General features: G+C 40.9%; 1 long non-coding RNA gene across 1 annotated transcript in view; it reads left to right on the top strand.

Annotated features, from left to right (window-relative positions):
* Positions 1–20,128, top strand: part of LOC117282491 — a 221,377-nt gene that overhangs the window by 57,877 nt on the left and 143,372 nt on the right. The window contains exon 2 of the long non-coding RNA XR_004513242.1: positions 6,570–6,653. This is a non-coding gene — a long non-coding RNA (uncharacterized LOC117282491). The remainder of the gene's footprint in view (positions 1–6,569; positions 6,654–20,128) is intronic.

Here is a 20,128-nt window from a genome sequence, read left to right as displayed (position 1 = left end):
TTTTTTTTTACTCATGGAGCTGAGCCCTTCTGGAGGAACCCCCAGTTCTGCAGCTACTCAAAAATTTCGCAGCATTTTATGGAACCCGAAAGTTCATTTCCATGTTCACAAGAGCCCTCCGCTTGTCCCTATCCTGAGCCAGATCAATGCAATCCATACCATCCCATCCTGTCTCTCTAAGATTCATTTTAATATTATCCACCCACCTACGCCTTGGTCTTTATATGTATATACACATACATAAAAATAAAGGAAGAGAGAATTGGAATACGAAAGACACAAGACTCCCAGGAAGATATTAACACCACGTGTAACAGACATGTGTCCTTCACCGTGCCAAGAAAGTTTCTGCAGCAACGTACGTATCAATTGTGACAGGTTACGTATAGCGTACCTGAGCTGGATATACGTATAAAGGGCTGAGGAGAATACGTCGTCACACTGCAAGGTGAGACAAAGGATGCAGTGCACAGGAGGCGAGGGTGGCGGGGAAGTCTAATTTCAAAGTGAAGACTCCGGCACAGGGGCTTACCGAAGTATATTGTACTTATAATTATACCATATCCTTGGAGCGAGCTTCCCTCCGGGTCTTCATATAAATTATGCTTCTTTGCGCCCCCTCCCTTGCCGTAATCTTATTATGTCGTGTTGTTCCTATGTACTCTAACACTCTTACCATTCACACAGTTTCACACAGTCTACCCCGTACACTAAGACGTGTATCCAATCGATCCGGCCCTCATCTGAACTCGCACTTTCTCCTGAAATGATTCATTAAGGGACCAGTCCCAATGTTTATAGCTACAGAAAGGACGAGAGAAGAATTATGGAAACGTAGCGAGTTTTCTTAATTGTGAAACGCTTCGCTGTGACTCGGTGGTTGTCGGGTAGGAAATGCAGCAGACAAAACTACGTGTCTTGCATTGCGAGTTATTCCTTTGAGGGGAAAATTAAGCTAACTGACTTAGACCAGCTTCATATGCTGAAACCCCTTCACCGACTTCTCTCTTGCATGCTATCCTTGTGCCCACGCACCTCAAATGAACTGAGAGTCTGGCCACATGATCTCGTCGGCACAGAATCCGTGTTACGGCAATAGCATACTGGACGTTGTGCGTTGTTGCATATAAACCCGGCGTTTGAGCTGCTGGTTCTATCCGCATTTTAATGCGAATGGCTGGCATAATAACACATTGGTTCGTATTCGTTTCTTGTGAGATCTGAGTTTCTCACGGTTGTGATTATCAAGTTTACACTCTCCTCTGATGTGACACCGTGTAGTGTGGTAAATAGATTACTACATGCCACACTACACAGCTCACAACGAAGAAGAGAGTAAACTTCACTTTTTCATCCTCGGTATTTTGATCTCTTTATTATTATGGACAATTTTAATCAAATTTAGTTTTCTTATACATATTCCTAATGCTATGCTACCTAGTTCTTAGTGTTACTTTTTATATATTTTCTTTTCTTCTTTGTCTATTTGTTCATAACTTTAGTGCTTGCTTATAATTAATTTTAGCTGCTGTCAATAAACTGATTCTTTTTGCTATCTGTTTTATTTTTGTCTTAATATTCGGCCCTGAAGATGGTGGCGATACGTGCCTCCGAAACGTCTGTTGAGTTAAGCCGAAATGCACGGTTTTGTATCCCAGTAGATAGAACTCAGCATTCAGTTAAGTTTTCAGTCTGCTGAGGACACGTGTACGCAGTTCTTTGCAGTCTAGTGACGAGAAATGAAATTGTACTTCGTTTGCTTTTGCTTTTTATCGTTAGAGCTGTTTAATATTACTTTCATTTGCAGATTATGAGTTGGAAACATTATGCTCCGCTATTAACGTGCTGTAGTTACCGGACTGTGCTGCTGTTTTTCTCGCTTAGCTATTGCCCCACAGTGTCCCTCTTGCGGTTTGCAATACCTGACGGTAATTCTGTTCTCAATAAGAGAAGGCAGCACATGTGTCCCAAGCCGAAACACGACACAAGTTTGCGGTGGGCTGGGACATCATCTGCAACGCGCAGTGCCGTGTATCACAGGGTTCAGTAATCAGTTTAAGAGGACACGCCCAAAATACTGACAATTACAAAGTAAGTTCTTAACAATTGTGGGTAGAGACGACAAATGTTTACAGGCAATACAACGGAGAAACTAGTGGAGACTGAGAACTATAGTGCGTATGCAACGGTGAACTGTAAAGTGTGTAGATCGGCGCTAGCGCTGTATTGTATATAATTAAGATGTGGTGTGTCACAGAAGTTCTAATAAATCCAATCATCCTAGTTGGAACCCATTATTTTTGTCACGAGTATCACCCTACACGTGACAATGTATAAATAACCTGAGAATGAGAATAGGCCTACAAGTTGAGACTACGTACCGTATTTACGCATGTATAGGCCGCACATTTTTTGCCAAAAATTCAAGGGAAAACTGGGGTGCGGCTTATATTCGAAATATTCGAAATCACACTTCATTTAAAAAAAAATTAAACGTTGCCAAATTTCGGAATAATTTCTACTCCTGAAATAATATTCCAAGAAAATTATTTTTTCTATAATTTAAAAAAAAATGAAACGTTGCCAAATTTCGGAATAATTTCTACTCCTGAAATAATATTCCAAGAAAATTATTTTTTCTATAATTTCTGTCTGAAAATTGTGCTGCGGCCTATACACGCACGCGGCCTATACATGCGCAAATACGGTAATTCAAAACAATACTGGGCCGTGCATTGTTGTTATAGATCTGTCAGTTAATCTAATCCACGATACCGTGATGGAGAAATTGTGTTGAATGCTAATTAACATCGGTTATACTGGTCTGTCAGCAGCTGTGACCCCTAGAAGGTACACTGGGAAGCTCTCCATTACCCCACCCGCTACAGCATGAAGGGAATATACAGTGCATCTCCATATGCTATTAATCTGCGCTCTACCTGGACGTAAGTGTACAGCATTATGTTCCTGCCCCCTTACCCCCAGTATCTAGTCAACAGGAGACTTAACTACGCCTTACCACGTAACAACGACCATAACAAAACCCGAAGAACCCTCACCCCCAAATTTTAGTTCATAAGCCAATTTAGAATCAAATCTTAAAATCGAAGTTTAATTGCAATGATTCATTTTAATTTAATACTAGAATTGTATTAATATTTATCCAAACCATATATTTTAATTTTTATATTAATTCTGAAGCTTCGTTTTAAGCAAACTGTGTATTTTTTGGATTACTTTTCAACAAAAACGTGTATTCGATAAACAGATTGTAAAATATTGCAATAATATGGATCCGCAATAGGAAATACAATTCACTCACTCAGATCACATTTCAATAGTTTGGCCTAATGATGACTCTAAGGGCCGAAACATATAGCGACGCCTTTGTGAAATAAACGAATGATGTCACCTCAGTATCGATTTTGTTTGTTGATATAAGTGCTGCAAAGACGGTGCCACAAAACGCTATTAACATGAGACTGTATTTACCTCGAGGCCAGTATGAATGTTCTGTGGAAGAGAATATCGACCCCTGGACTTCCAGCCAGTAGCTATTCATCTTACTAACCGAAATTTCCTCAGAACTCAGGATATTCCCGTTGTCATAGTTGTTCAGTTTGATAAGAGATTCTTTGCCAGCATGAAACATATAAACTTAACCCTGCTGTCATAAACACAGTAGTTTACCCCGTTCTGGGCCAGGTATGTTCCAATTGACGTCATCAGAATTCACTTTATAATTGTCCTTATGTTTACGTCGAAAGTCTATTAAGTGAATTTTAACAGAGATGATTTCACTTCATAGCTGTTTATTACGAAGTTGAGATCATGACGTTACGAGTCAGTCAGTATGAACTCTTTGTGTTTAACACTTTCATGAACGATTTTATTAGCAACGGTTGATGATTCCACTGCACAGCAGATGTTAACGTTCTTTTGATTTACCCCGTAAGAAATAGGTTCTGCATTAAACTGCCTGCTGATCACAAATATGCTGATATAATGAGTTTTTGGACTTTATCCATCGTCCTGGTCCAGTGATTGAGGCTAGCTCTTTCTAACGGACCAAACAGAATAGGTGTTTTCCTTCACCTGAGGACGGAAACAGATCCAGTTTCCGAAACGTCGTGTTTTTATTATTTATCTTAAAAACCAGGACGATGGATAAAATCCAAAAACCCAATATATATCAGTGTGTTATACACCATCGTCAGAATCCTATAGTAACTACAAGTATGGTGATCACAAAATTTTAACATGCAACATTTCTTGAAATTGCCCTTTTCCTTTTTATGCAAGACATACGATTATTAACGTGTATTCAAACTATTAGAAGTTTCATATGATAATATTTTCTTAATTACATTACATGTTTCTTTCAGTAATAAACATAAGTTTCTCACGATTCACAAACATACGAGAAATAATTACGAAATGAAAAATGTGCCTTCTTAAGTATTTGGTATTCCATTTCTTTCATTTTACTGAACACTGTGTTTATTTGGAGATCTTCATGGATCCTGTGGCTGTTTATGCACCAAGGAGCATTCAGAATGGATCGGAGAGTCTTGGATTGGAAGGGCTGGAAGATTTCGATGTTGGAATTTGAGGCTGTTCCCCATAGATAAATTTCATACGTCCGCATGGGTTTGAGTACTGCTTTGTACAGGATGAGTTTGTTTTCTGACAAAGGAGGCCAATTCAATGCAAAATGCGGTTGAACTTTGTTTACATCCGGAATTAAACTCTGCATATCAAAACGAAATTAAGCATCTATTTTTCATAATTATATTACCCCAATCTTGTTGAATAGCGTTCTTTGCACCTGTAAGCCTCTTAACATTAGTGATGTCTTACAGTCTGAATGTTATATCAATATTTCTCTCCGGAAATATTTGCCTTCGCAATGATATTGGCCCCTGTGTGTTCAGCGACCGTTACTTGCTTTATATAAAGTGTAATGAGAGAGAATGCTTGCTGTGTACACGGCAGGAGTAGTCTTGGGTACACAAGATAAGGAGCATTGTTTCAGTCCCATTCATTGCATTGCACAGTGCTGCTCTTTGTCAACGCACTTCCTCTCTCTTCAGCGCAGCAATGAGACTACAAATAAGTCTAAAGTTTCGCACTCTGCTGGCCTCTTGTAAAGCGAAAGTTCGGAACAACACAGTACGTTCATTTAACATTCCAATTTCACATTCTCGATGCCGCCGGTTCGAATGCCAGTCAGTGAACAAAGTATCCATATGTGCATTAAATTCAGTTCCTCAGATATTCCACTGAAAGTGATAAACTTCTTCCTCCATCCTTTTCGCTGCAACTTATCCGATGATAAATGACCTCTGTAGTTGATAGGCCTGCCGATCACAGTGTCCTCGCCGTCTAAGGCATGAAATCTCTTTACCCGCTCAAACATTATGGTCGTGGGTTCAAATCCCACTTGAGACATTGATGTCTGTGTATGTTTATTCTTTGTTTGTGCCCTGTCCTGTGTGTGCCTTGAGACGGGCTGATCCCCCTCCAAGTAGTCCTAGCGTCGTATAAAAGATAAAGGAACTGATGTTTTTCTCGTATAAGATTCGTATAATATACCGACGGAGCGACCGACGTTTGTTACCAATTCTTGCGGATACAGGGTGTCGCGTGGTCAGCACAACGATTCCTCATGACCGTTAATTTCAGTTTTCTAGACCGGGGCCGCTATTTCCTTGAGGAGGAAAGAAAATTCTTGATCCCACCGGAACTCGAACTATGAGCCCTCAGTCGTCCAGCCAGTAGCCAGCTCCTTTATAGTATATTGTCACGTGTCGGGTATGCCACGCGACAGATAACTTCACGTGGGTCTCGATTTAGCGAATTATCATTGGACACTCACACTTACACACCTTACAATTATTACCACTTGCAGTATCACAACTACTGCCTCTACTTCAATGCGACATCCCAACTGTCTCGTTCGTTCGGGTCCAAGTCCAAGTCCAAGTCCAAGTCACATTGCGACTGACGGTCAGTCAGTAAGTCTTGGTGTCGAGCCCCATCATGACCAAATATTTATTACTGTTTCAAATTCACGGTCTTGTTTTTGTGGGACGCCCTCTCTGACGAGAGGACGGGTCTGCCTTTTGTATATGCTGCTGACCCTTGCCAGTGCAATCTTTCTCTGGTCCGAGTTCATTGGGGCTCGCGACCATATTTACTGTCTCAGATTTGAGACTTCCCTTTTCGTCGCCTCCTACGACTCGCAGGGTCTAACTAGCTCTCCTATACAGGGGTTATGTGGACCGGATACCTGACATTCCTCACGGTTCCGTTGCCGCTGTTCAGACAGTCCGTTGTTACGCAACGAGCGCAACAAGCTCTCTGTTGTTCATCTCCGGGGAGACGCTTTCGTTGTTTACCCAACGGCTCGCTGTCATTGCTTTACCATGAAGTACCTACTCCTAACACGTTGCAATATTATAATTCTAGTGTTCGCCATTTTCCTCCGATATGGTCTCTCTGATAACTTCTAGAATTCTTTAAGGTTTTTATTACTAAATATAACCAGCAATAAATTCTTATTTCAGATGGAGCCCCGAGAAAGGACACGTGAAGTAAAACATTGCATACTCACAGAACTGCGGACTACACAACTAGAAGAACGGCACCAGGTAAGAAAAAGCATACATGTAAGTCCCTCTCTCAATGCACACAGAGTACACATACAGAAACACTCAAGAGTACAATAGTAGTACAGAGAACAAGTTCCACATCATCAAGAGCAACACAAAGCACACAGTAGACATCTTCATAATTCAAACCTTTAGCGTTTTAATATTTTAAAATTAAATACATTAATATTTTAAATTCAATTTTAATAATATGACATTTATTTCGCATTATACAAGAGAGGCATTATATAAAACAAATCCGAATATAAACACCCCCATTCTGTAAACCTTGACCAATGTAGGGGGGGGGGGTAAAGCAGACCAGAGGAAAGGGAAACTGCAAGGAATGGTGCGTTTACCTGATAATGGCAAAAAGGAGCCTAATTATGTAGTAGCTGTTACATGTGTTATATTACATACAACTATACGTCATGACCCTACAATATAGTATTTATGATATTCAGAAAGAAATGTGTAACTTCTTTGTTTTGAGAAGGAGGGGGGGGATGTTACGTCAGCAGACACAAGTTCTTTGCACAGGGAAGGGAACTTGTAGCGGAAGACTCATCAGTTAGAGGCTTAAGTCGACAACGGCTGCAGTGTGCTTGTTCCACTCAAATATTTTGTGCCTTGAGAACGATGTTGTGTGACAATTGATTTTCCACATGACTGACAAAAGAGAACTTTACCATCTTCCTCGAATTCACTAACTTGCATATAATTAAGAACTTCATGGTCACGCAGTAATTTTATAAAAGTGATATCTAGCAAGCTCCGATACCAGGCAAAGGACAATCATAGAATTCTGATGGCGAAACGACACAGAAATCGCAAACTCAAGGTGAATTTTGTTACATATATCGAAGAATTTGGTGGGGGGGGGAGTTCGCGGTAGCGTAGTTGGTTGAGGCACTATGTTACAAGCCGGAAGGTCGCGGGTTCGATTCCCGATGAGGCCATTGGATTTTTAAATTGACCTAATATTTCCAGCCGCACTATGTCCCTGGGGTCGACTCAGCCTCTAGCACAAATGAGTACCTGGAATCTACGGGAGGGGTGGTGTAAAGGACGGCCAGTGCGTAAGACTGACAACCTCACTTTGAGCCGATTGTCTAGATAATGTGGGACTCTCAACGTCTCACAACCCTATGGGCCTTCACTGCCTAGTACAGGGATAGCTTTACTTTTTTTTTTTTTACTTTTATATAGCCTCGGGGAAGTCCCAACAGAAAACACCTTTTCCTAACAATTCCTCTGTTGATACAGAGTTTCGTTTACCTCGCCGTTGTGTAGAAATTGTAGTTCTTTTGTTGCGTGCGTGTTAATTTCCCCGGGAATATGTTTCCCGAGACGTTGCCTAGAAATGAATGTCTACTGTGGCTCCACTATTCCAGCTTTCAGGCGTCATGTCACAGTATAATTCAGGTGCTGAGATACTGTACTCTTCGTTCACATTTAACTTATCTCAAGTATGGGCGATGTTCATGAGAATGAGAACCACATGTATACATTTCGTAGGCAGGGTGCTTTTTCCCATGCCACGGAAAAATAAGCAATTCTTTACCAAAACTTTGTTTTAAAAATATTGTGGTATGTTGCAAAATACGTAAAATCCAATCAATATGATTATAATATGGACAGTATTTAAATAAAATTTGTCTTCTTCTCCTTCTACTAATTAGACTCTGTGGCTTGGTCCCATTCAGAAATAATTTTGAAATTATGATTCTTATAGGCAGCCTTTAGGACTCTTTGGAAGGGCGATCAACCTTGTCGCAAGGCCAGTATCTACACAGGACAGCACAAACATAGGATAAACTCCATTTTTCGAGTAGGATTCGAACCCGCTAGCCCAGTGTAAAAACACAAAATACTTTTAATGATTTATTTTATCTACTTATCAGATCGTCACATGAGATAATTTGTGTTTCGATAGGTGATTCTTGGTTTGGTGCTGATAATAAAATACGAAACAAAAGATATCTTCAAAAATAAAATAATTGAGACACAAAATATTGGCTGTGTTGACCAGATGTTATTGGAAGTAAACGAACACTGAACGACAGACAAGGTGCAAGAAGAAAAAATAATATTTCCATGGACCACGAGTGATTCTTTCCGATAACAAGCCGGAAGCTAATTTCACCTTTGTATTACTCTCTTCTCTTGAGTTCATACTCGGCTACCCGGCTCCATCTTTTATCTGTATATAGTTTTGTACCGAAACAACAGTCTTCAACCACCCCACGACCGTTGTAATGTTGTTTTATCATCCTAGAACCGTAGTCGCGAGAGACATCCTGTGGTTGTCACGCCTTCGCCATTCTGTGCACGCCCAACTTGTGTTGCGTCTTGACGGTGATGTGGCCCAGAAAGTCATGCCCTGGATGTAAGACTTTACTTTTTAAAGATTTTTACGGCCGTGTCAGAAATAAACCCCTAGTGTCGCGCCACGCTGCTCTGAAGCTTTGCCAAAATGACATGAAAATCCTTTACGAAACACGAAGACTGGAAATCCTCTTCTTAAAGAAAACTCTGCAGTAAGGCGACAGATGTCGCCAGTATCTCTACGTCAAGTACGAAATTTAATTCAGGCTACATTGCGTTTTGCATCTCAAAATTTTTATAGGCCGTGTATTAAAATGGCCGAATTTTAAAGGAAAACATTGGAATCGGTGATGTGGGCACTTACTTGTGAGTTCAGGGAACACAACACTCTAAGGCACTTCGTGCTTTACCTTAGTCACTCCAGAACTATTCTCAGGGAGTCCCTGGAAATATTGAATCCCTAAAGATCTGTGACGGTGCGTCATATATTTCTTCCTGTATGAACGTTTCTTTACATAGTAAAAAGAAATATCACTTTTTGGAGTCCGTCTATCTATGTCCGTGGTTATGTTGAAGACCTATATCAAGTTATAAGCGAAAGTTTTCAACTCTCTAAGGACAGTGCCATGTCGCCTGCTCTGCCTATATTTGGTTTGAATGGGACCATGACGAAATTGTATTCACGGGTAGGCACTTGTCGAAGTGAGATCAGCAGGTAACAATAGCTCCCCTGTCCTGTGAAAGACAGACACGTCACATCCCTAGCCCCCGTATCTGTATGAACCGTAGCACTTTATTACAGAATTGTTGATCTCTGAGGTATAAGTTTCAGGAGTCACAAAAAAAAAAGTCAAGATGGAAGGACAGTCCATGATGTTCTTGTAACACGTAAACGCATCACTTCTCATAAAATACGAAATGATAAACCCGCAAGCAAAATCATGATTTCCTCATAGTAGGCGTATAAGAGGCACGAAACAGCGTCTGCTTATTGCCTGGGGACATGCGCTGTACCCTGAAAGATTCTTTTGGTACTGATTCAAATAGTAACGTTCCGTAAAACGTGTCGGTTCTTCCTGTATAAGGCGCTGAACAGTTCAGTCTGCATGGCGAATAGGCTACTTGCTGGACTTCAGAATAATCGGGCTTCGATTTCTGGTAGGGGAAGGAAATTATCCCCCCTCTGAAGCTCGTCAAATTAATTTCATCCTCGGGATAATCATCCCTTTGTCTTCACAGAACCCATAGGTTGTTGGGTTTATTCAAGGATTTATTTTCCTCTATAGAGAGACAATGATTTGTTTGTCTGTGATCTACCCCAAGGCATGGGGCCAATTACCGAAGATGTAATTGGGTAATTTGTGTCTGAGGCGGACTTCTATGACCTTCCTGTAAGTAATAACGTGCTCCTCCTCCTTGAGAGATCTTGATACTCCAGTGGCTCGTCAGAAGAAGCCGCCCTGCAGCCTTGAGGCACTAGAGTACCTGGCAGCACACTTGTGCCGGTTACATGCCACGGGCCAAGTAGTTTACGGAACTTCTGCACATAATTACTCACACATAACGCTGTACACAGAGCTATGAGGGCTGAGGTTCCAATTGATAAAGGATTAGTTCAACAGCAGTTGAGATACATTGGAGAGGCCTCATTATATACACAAATGTTCGCACAATTAACTTCCTCTGCTATCTCCCGCATTTATATCCACTATCATACCTCATGGAGGCCGAGGTTTAACGCCGTCTACTTTCGCTTCTTATCCATGTATAAAAACATAAAAATTAGAATATAGAAAATTAAAATTTTGCCAGTGGTTCTGTATGGGCGTGAAACTTGGTATCTGACATTAAAGGAGGAACATAGACTGAGGGTTTTGGGGAGAATATTTGGACCGAAGAGAGATGAAGTTACAGGAGGTTGGAGAAAACTGCATAATGAGGAGCTTCATAACTTGTACTCTTCTCCAAGCAAAATTAGAATGATAAGTCAAAGAGGATGAGATGGACAAGACATGTAACACGAATTGAGGAGAGGAGGAATGCATATAGAATATTCGTTGGAAAGCCAGAAGGAAAGAGACCACTGGGAAGGCCAAGACGTAGGTGGGTGAACAATATTAAAATGGATCTTAGAAAGATAGGCTGGAATTGTGTGGATTGGGTTGATTTGGCTGAGGATAGGGACCAATGGAGGGCTCTTGTAGACACGGTAATAAATCTTCGGGTTCCATAAAATCCTGGGAATTTGTGGGTACACAACTGGCAGCTTCTCAAGAAGGCCTCAGCTTCATGCAGTTAGTTTAATTTAGTTTGTTGCTTGAATATAGATTGTTATTATAGCACCATATAAGAACATAATTGCTTTAAGATTTAAAATTAAATATCTAATATAATTAGAATGAGCTGTAAAGATCAACAGTAACTTGTTGAAATTTGTTTTTCACATTTAGTATACATAATCTGCAATAAATGTATGTGTTCAATAAGTACTGGATCGCAAATGAGTTATGCCCAGTGACGTAACTCGTTCAGTGTTCAATTAGTTATCATTGCCACGCCTTTTTTGGTGGTTTCACTCGGGTCCATCTGTCTAGAGTTAAGACGGTGTATCTTACCAGCCAGTGCACAATTTCGCTATTGTCTAGTAGGTTCACTGCTAGTGCATGGGCGTGGTTTTATAATTTTCTTAAGTATTTGGTATTCCCCCTTTTTATTTCACTGAGTAGATCTTCATAGATCCTGTGGTTGTTTATGCGCCGAGATGCGTTCAAAATGGATCGGAGAGCCTTGGATTGGAAGAGCTGAAGAATTTCATTGTTGGAATTTGATGCTGTTCACCATAGCTGAATGCCTTAAATCCGGATGTTTTCCAGTACTGCTTTATACAGAAGGAGGTTGCTTTCTGTTGATGGTGTTGATCTACTTCTGAGGAACCACTGCATTTGTTTCGTTTGGGGATTAAGCTGGTTTCTTTTGATTTTGTTTAAAACTGGTTTAAATATACTAAAAGTTCTTGTTATGTATATTTAATAACGCAATGGCGGTCTTCGTTTATGTTGCTGTTGACGCGGTACATTTTACCGACCGTTTTGCTGTGGGCAATATGACAGTCTGTGCGAGGCCGGTAATCCAGTGCACTACGTGGCGGTGTGTGGTAAAGCAAGCGTCACGTAACTTCGAACAAGGCCAAGAGTAAACTTGAATGCGCAGAAGAAAAATTTCGGACAAGGGGGTGGGTGACAGGTAAGTGGTAAGTGACAGGCCCCCAGGTACAGTTTTATGACTTCCGATTATTCGGTTGTCCCAGATACTCTAATTAATCTTAATACATCTCAACGCATCTTTTCATTTCATGGCCGATGAGCTTCGCATCGCCGACAAGAATAGCCCCTTCTTCCTCTGGCTCGCGCAGTTACGCTCCGTCTGACTGTCGCTGTTCCGTAAATTTCAGCAGTTCTGACATCCCGTTTCCTCAAGATTCGATCCGTACGCTATTGTCCTCTCTCCTGCATTCAGTCTACGAAGCAGTCGTATTAAAATCGTTGTCGCTAGGTGAGTGGCAACGGAAACTAAGCGCAAATAACTGAAGGCTCTCACCGTCTACATCTGACAATTTCTGCTGACGCTACCAACCTTTCTCAAGTAAATGTCTTCGTTGTTTAGGCTCTGTCGCACATTTTCCCTTATTTATTCATACATTAAGAAGACTGGGATTAGCATAAAACACACCGCTTTATTTATTGATACGTATAAGTGAGTATCCATTCACTCATCAGTGGCTCTGCACCCTTTTGTTGGGCTTTGACCGCCTTTTCAGTTTATTAATGTCTTACACAGTCGGTGGGACTCCTTGGACGGGGGATCAGCCCGTCCAAGGCCTCTATCTGCACACAGAATAAACGCACGTGCCTCAAGTAGGATTTGAACGTACGATCCCAGCTTTTGAGCCAGCAGAATCAGTTCATGGCTTAGACCTCGGTTCCACTGTGTTCAGCTTATAAGTGAGTATGCAGTAACATAAATGAGCGACTAAGTAAGTGATTTAATAATTAATTAATAAACTCATTAATTAATTGCCTAATTTCAAAAACAACTATAGGAAGTAGATCAATTGTCTAGGCATACAACGACGCGGGTTCGAACCCCGGCAAGGAAAGGGATACTTCTCAGAGCTACCTTGTGCAGGCCTATCCTAGGAGCTATTCTGTCTCCTAAATATCTTACACCCTGAGCTTATTGTCAGAGGTCGCATGGCCGGAACGTGTAGCAATGAGCACCCCAGACTACTGTCGAGTTTAGAGTTAGTGGAGCTTGACTTCTGCTTCTCCTTTCCTCTTCATGTTATCGTATTGAAGCATACGGCAACGAAACCTTTCTTCAGCTGACTGGTAACAGCAGATTGACGTAGAATTACCAAATTAGCCATGGCTCATGCGTTGTAAGTTCGTAACGTTTCTCGATGTTGCTGTTTTCACTGTTCAACAGTGAAAACAGCACAGCAGCCACGAGCAGACCCTGGACGATATAAAGAACGTCCACATCAAGATAGCCAGGTGGCACAATATCTGCCCCATATAAGAGGGACGATGGGAGGACGAACACGAGCCTGCATGGTTTACGAATTTTAATTATTGACAATACAAAAATTTTTTAATTAGTATCAAGAAATTTTATACCAATTTTTAAAAAACTTTACATTCCCAGGAAACTGCTGTGTTTGTGAAATGTTCTATTTTGTGTACTGTGTATTGTAGCATATAAGTGTACGTACTTTACGTCTAAACAACTTATGTGATGGTGGTTTCCTATTTGTAGTGATGTTTGCCCTCTGAAGATGGTCCACAGAGACCGAAACATGTAAGGGTGTTAAGTTTTCATGTAGTAAAAAACTTACAGATCACATTGGACGGAGTGATTTATATTTGTAATTGTTAGTGTGACGGACCAGAATGAAACAAATCAAACTCAGACGTAGGCACTATTTCATTATTCAGTAGGGCTTCATCTACCGATAGGCCACGCAAGTACAAGCAGTTCACGAGCGACTCTCTCATCTCTGAGCAGAATTCACGGTTGGAGCTGTTTATAATGAGAGACAGATAGCAGCACTAGACAGAAACATTTCAACACAAAGAATAAAGGGGAGCTGCATTATTTCTACATGAACGGCACCAGAATCAACTTTCATATTCGTTCAGTTTGTTTAGCTCACTGCTTGTAATGAGAATTGGATGCGTGCTTTAAGCGAGACGAAGTTAATAGAATGTTCATTGTTAAGCGTCCAATCTCCCTCCTCGCGAACGGCTCTTGTCTGTGCCCGCAGCGAAGTCAAACGCGACGCAGACAGATCAGAATATTAACGAGCAATCCGCGAACATCTGTGTGCAGTTCAGTTCTCCGAAGTACGTGGCTCACATCCGGTCCAAGTTCCTCCTGTATCCCAGCAGAGGAGCAGCCACCCCCACTCAACAAGCTGAACCACACAAACCCATGTTATCCCAGCTCAAGCGGTGGAACTTCTGACTTGCATCTGGGAGGAACTCGGTTAGAGTGGAGGCTGTACTCGAAGAACCGGATTTCTGAGGTTTCCTCAGACTTTCCTTCTGTATGTCCATATAAATGCAGAAATATTATTAGACTATTGGCTGGTCACGGTAGCCGAGAGGTCTAAGGCATGCATTGTCTTCGCTCGATCGGAAGCTGGCGTCGTGGGTTGTAATCCCACTCCAGATATCGTTGTTTGTATGCGTACATGCTTGCGTGTTTTGTTATTTGTGTACAGGTAGAGGCTTTGCGACGAGCTGATCACCCGCCCAAGGAGCCCTACCGAATGTCTTAAGATCTAGTAAACTGAAGTGAAACCAATGATTTCATGAATGTAGGCCAATCCCAAATTGGGGCTGTAGCGCCAAAGAAGAAACATCTGTTTCGGCCTACCTCGGCAACTGCAACTGCATAAGAGACACAAAACAGCATTACTTTGAGTGGCAGGTCATCACAACCACCTGCACACCTGAAAATGAACGGTTAGACCGAAACATGTAGAGACAGTAAAGAGAAGATGGCAGAAAGAGAGACGCAAAGCCAAATCCACGCAGTCCAACGGGATGCTGCAAAATCACATTTTTATCATTCATTATGTAAATTTACGAATCCTTTTTGTAGATAGATACTAATAATAACAGGTTTTGAATTAGATGATTGGATTTATGGACACCTACTTTGCAATCTACCTAGATCATAATCACTTGCAGTGACTCAAAATCAATCTTCAGTCCAACCATTCTTCGTTCACTGCCAAGGTCTCGCCTCACTCACAGTCTCTGTCTGTCTCTCTCTCTCTTGAATCGGTTCTGTACCACTTATATAGTCTCAAGGCAGATCCACAGAAAACACACCCGTTGTCCAGCAATAGATATATGCGAACCACATTGAAAACACCTCTTCCTTTACTGTTGTATTTACTGCGCGTTACATAGCAACGGAAGTTATCCGATTGTTGCCTACGTATTCGTTGCTGCGGGAATGTGTTTACTAGAGTCGCTGTCTAGAAATGGTTTACATGCCACAATACATACAATACAATACACACCCGTTGTCCAACAATAGATATATGCGAACCACATTGAAAACACCTCTTCCTTTATTGTTGTATTTACTGCGCGTTACATAGCAATGGAAGTTATCCGATTGTTGCCTGCATATTCCTTGCTGCGGGAATGTGTTTACTAAAGTCGTTATCTAGAAATGATTTACATGTCACAAATCATATTTGGAATTTAAATTTTCCTTACATTAAGGAAAACAGTAAAAGGAAATTTTTGATACCTGGCTCTTGCACATGTTCCAAATAATGTCCACAGGGTTTTCCTGATCATGTATGATTTGCAGTTCTCACACCAGTGGTTATGAGGACTTATTTCTTGTGTTATATAGCGCCGTGCAGATCGTTGATATTCGACAGACATTTCGGAACATGTCGCCTCCAAAACGTCGGTTAACATGCAGCGGTATTTCCCAGAAAATGGAATTCTTCGTTCCTGGTCAGGCCCGTTATTCAAAGTAGGGCAACAGAGTCGATTTTACGAAAGAAATTGATGTCACACACATTTCACGATTCTGCAAAGACTAAGGAGAGTAACAGTCATAAATCTTGCAAAATCAGTACCTGGGAGCACGTGCTGTAATAATTAATAACCTCAGGAAAAAGTAAGTTAAAAATGTTCACAAAGTTGTTTATATTGTATTGTATTAATATGTACATATGTTTTGCCTCTGGTTATGTATGGGTGTAAAGCTTTATTTCTGACATTAGGGGAGGAACATAGACTAAGGGTGTTTGAAAACAGGGAGTCGAGGAGAATAGTTGAACCGAAGAGAGATTGAAGTGACTGGAGGTTAGAGAAAACTGCATAATGAGGAGCTCCATAACTTGTACTCTTCTCTAAGTGTAATTAGAATTATCAAGTCAAGGAGGATAAGATTGGCTCGACATGTAGTACGAATGCATATAGGATATTGGTGGGAAGGCCAGATGGAAAGAGATCACTAGGAAGAACAATACGTAGGTTGCTGTACAATATTAAAATTGATATTAGAGAGATAGAATGGGTTGATATGGACTGGATTGATCTGGCTCAGGATAGGGACCAGTGGAAGGCTCTTTTGAACACGGTAATGAACTTCCTGGGAAGTTCTTGAGTAGCGACAAGAATGGCGGTTTCTCAAGAAAGACTCAGCTCCACGAAGTTAGTTAGCTCGTTAATATGTATATATGAATAAAATAAATTGAAATAATGAATTAGCGAATTTGAAATAATAATAATCGAATATAAGAAGATTTACCTCTTTGATCCTATACCCAGGCACACTGCTAATCAAACGTACACTAGAGATACTCGTATTTCGTCTTCCGCAGTTACCCCAGATCGCTCATTGTGAACACGTTTATTCCACTAAATAAGCAAGCTCATATCACAGAGTCTTGTCCATTCCGCCTCTTTCTGTTTGCTGTTGCTCGATCGTGCTTGCTGTGATGGACCACTGGAGCGAAAGCTTTGCTTTCTTTCTTGTTTTTGAAACCTTTAAATGTATAAGGTTGGACATTTTTCGACAAAAATTATCGTCCTCTCAATTCTTATTCTCTTCAATATCGCTAACTGTGGAGATCTTCGGGATCACTCATTAATAAAAAAAGAGTTTTAACTGAGTGTTTTGTTCTTCGTGTATTTTTGTGTATAGTGGTTTATTGGCATCCCAATAATTTTAGGTTTGTGAACACTTGAGGGAACTTTTTGGATCGCCATGGCCGAAATGAGATGAACTGCGCATGTAGCATTCCTTCAGTTTCATATCAGTAGCTCTGCGCTTGTTTGTTCTTCTGCTCGGCCAATGATTCCTGAGTAGTAAAGTAATAATAAGAGTAAGGCACATCAAATAACAAACCCTCTCCTTTCTTTTCCAGAAGGTCCACAGATCCAGTTAGTAGAATTTGTCCCAGAAAAGAAACCCACCGGTCGAAATAAATAAATAGGCGGGCCTTACTAGTATACGTATACGTATATCGTCACTTGTATGAGTGACTGTCGACGGGGTTTGGATTGGAGATAGAGTTTATTGATCAGTTACAAGGGGCAACTGCAAGTAACTATAACACTATGGCTAATTCCCACACTTTACAAATCACTATTAGATATGCTAAGTGTTCTCAGTCTGCTGTGTCTTTACAAATCGTTCCCTGGTAACGGCATCTAACTGTGAAGTCCTCAACTGCACCGACCATATCTTGTTTTCACAGATTTCCCTACATGCAACTCACCTAACTTCTAAACTTGCCTCAGTTATAACATCTCGGCTCGGATCGCATAGAAAACACCGTTCACTGTTGAACTCCTTTGCCGTTGAAACATGTTTGTTTAAGGAGGCGTTACCCAGTAACGGCTGCATATAATTTTTTATTAAGAATCTGTTGCCTAGCAGCGAATATTATTTCATTGTTTTTTTTGACGTCGTTACCCAGTAAACTTTATACAAGCTACAATATTATTTACATTTTAGTTTTCTCTACAAACATCTAACGTATTAGCGAACCTTTTTATGGTAAAGTGATGAATGATATTTATAAAGAGGCATATAATTATATAGAATATATAGATGCTAATAGTCAACAACAGCCGGTCACGGTAGCCGAGCGGTCTAAGGCATGTACTGTCTTCGCTCGCTTGGAAACCGCTATCGTGGGTTCGAATCCCACTCAGGGCATGGATGTTTACTTTGTGTGTGTGCGTTTTTCTGTGTTTGTGTACAGGTAGAGGCCTTGCGACGAGCTGATCACCCGCCCAAGGAGTCCTACCGAATTTGTAAGATCTAGAGAAACCGAAGTGAACCGAGAAGTTCATGGAAGTAGGCCTAGGCCCAATGGGGCTGTAGTGCCAAGGGAAAAAAAAGTAGTCAACAACAAATTACTACTCAGAATCGTTCTCAAAGAAATTTAAAATTCCAAAAGCGCACGTGTTCCCCGCATTCTGCTAGCAACATCACCGTGACAATGGACGTTTTGTATATGTACTAAGCATCCCTAGGGCGGATGCCTCTCTCTCGCTTGGCATTAGTAGGACAGAGGGTGTAGTAGTGTGATAAATGACTGTGGAACAAATAATGGAATGAGAAATGGCAGGGGTAACTAAAGTAACGCGGATAAAACCTGCTCCATTGCCGCTTTGTCCACCACAAATCCTGCGTGAGGAGCTCAACCCTCGGGCGGCTACAGTGAGAAGATAGCGACTTATCGCCCGTTATAGCATGGCCACTCGACCTCTTTCATCTGTTAATGCGAGAAACCCTACCGATCTGAAGTCACGCAAGGCTTGTAATGTACAACAGTAAACACGCTTCAAATGGTGGAATTAAAATAATGGATCAAAATAAACATAAATCAGGCCATTTTGAGATAATGTTTACATGGTCTGTTTTGTGATTATTACCATCTGTAATAATAAATGAATGTAAATACACCGTGGTATTAATAATTTTTACATACTGCTGATAGAGTTCATACAGAATAAATTACATTTTGACGATCGCCCTGCCAGTACTGCCTACCGCGGGAGCCAGGAAATATTTTAGTTTCCAGTTATGCTTATCTTCCCCACAGTAACATTTCCTAGGGGATGTATACAATGCGTACAAAATAAAATTATGCAAAATAAATTTATAATCCTCGTAAGAGAAAAACAGTGTAATACCCTGAAGATGCCCGCAGTTTCCCCCCAATATTTTACGCCGAATAAAACAGTAGAACTTATATTCACACTCGAAAGGAACATGACTGGTATTTGAGTCAGACCTCCGGCCGTCTTGACTCATCTCTCGTGGTGTTCCTCAGACCCTTCAGGCACCTACTTCCAATTATGTCATGATCAATTTTCAGATTTTCCCATGTCATTCCATGCTATGTAACATTTTTATTTAAAACGGAGCTGTTTGTAAGTAAGCAAGCAAATATAAATAATTAAGACCCGAATCAAGTGGGGTAGTTTTCCTTATCCTGCGAGGCGTATCCCAGGATCGGCCGGGGGACACCAGGTCTCGAAAATAATAATGAGTTTAGGATTTGAGGTTCTCACAGAACCCAAGAAGTCACAAGGCTGTTTCCAGGTAGTCCAAAACATGGAGTCTAAAAATGTCCTTCGAATTGTGTGCAAATCGTAAATTTTTAGCCCGTATGAAAACTCGGTAACATGGCTACAATCAACAAGGATCACATACCCGCTGGAGTATGAATATTACGTAACACAGCTGCTTCTATTGGTTACACTGATGTGGCTCCAAGATTTTTTTCCTTCCTGAAAAGAATTTGAAAGTCTAGCGTCGAGTATGTTGAAATATATTTTGAACGTACATGACTCACACTTTCATTCTCCTATTTCCAGGTCAGAACATTTTAATAAGTAATAATTCAAAATATGATTTTGAGACGCTGACAATTACACCTCAGAAATCTGCGGCATAACAGTGATACGCCAGTTAGAAGAAATATGAAAATATAACACGAACCTTCAGATGCATTATCACTTCTTAATGCCTCCTGTACGATACCTGCATTTGGCATATCCTTGTTATCATCATCATCATCATCATCATCATCA

The sequence above is a fragment of the Cryptotermes secundus genome, unplaced genomic scaffold (assembly GCF_002891405.2).
Source record: "Cryptotermes secundus unplaced genomic scaffold, Csec_1.0 scaffold2142, whole genome shotgun sequence".
NCBI lineage: Eukaryota > Metazoa > Arthropoda > Insecta > Blattodea > Kalotermitidae > Cryptotermes > Cryptotermes secundus.
This window is presented reverse-complemented; position numbering and strand designations above follow the sequence as displayed.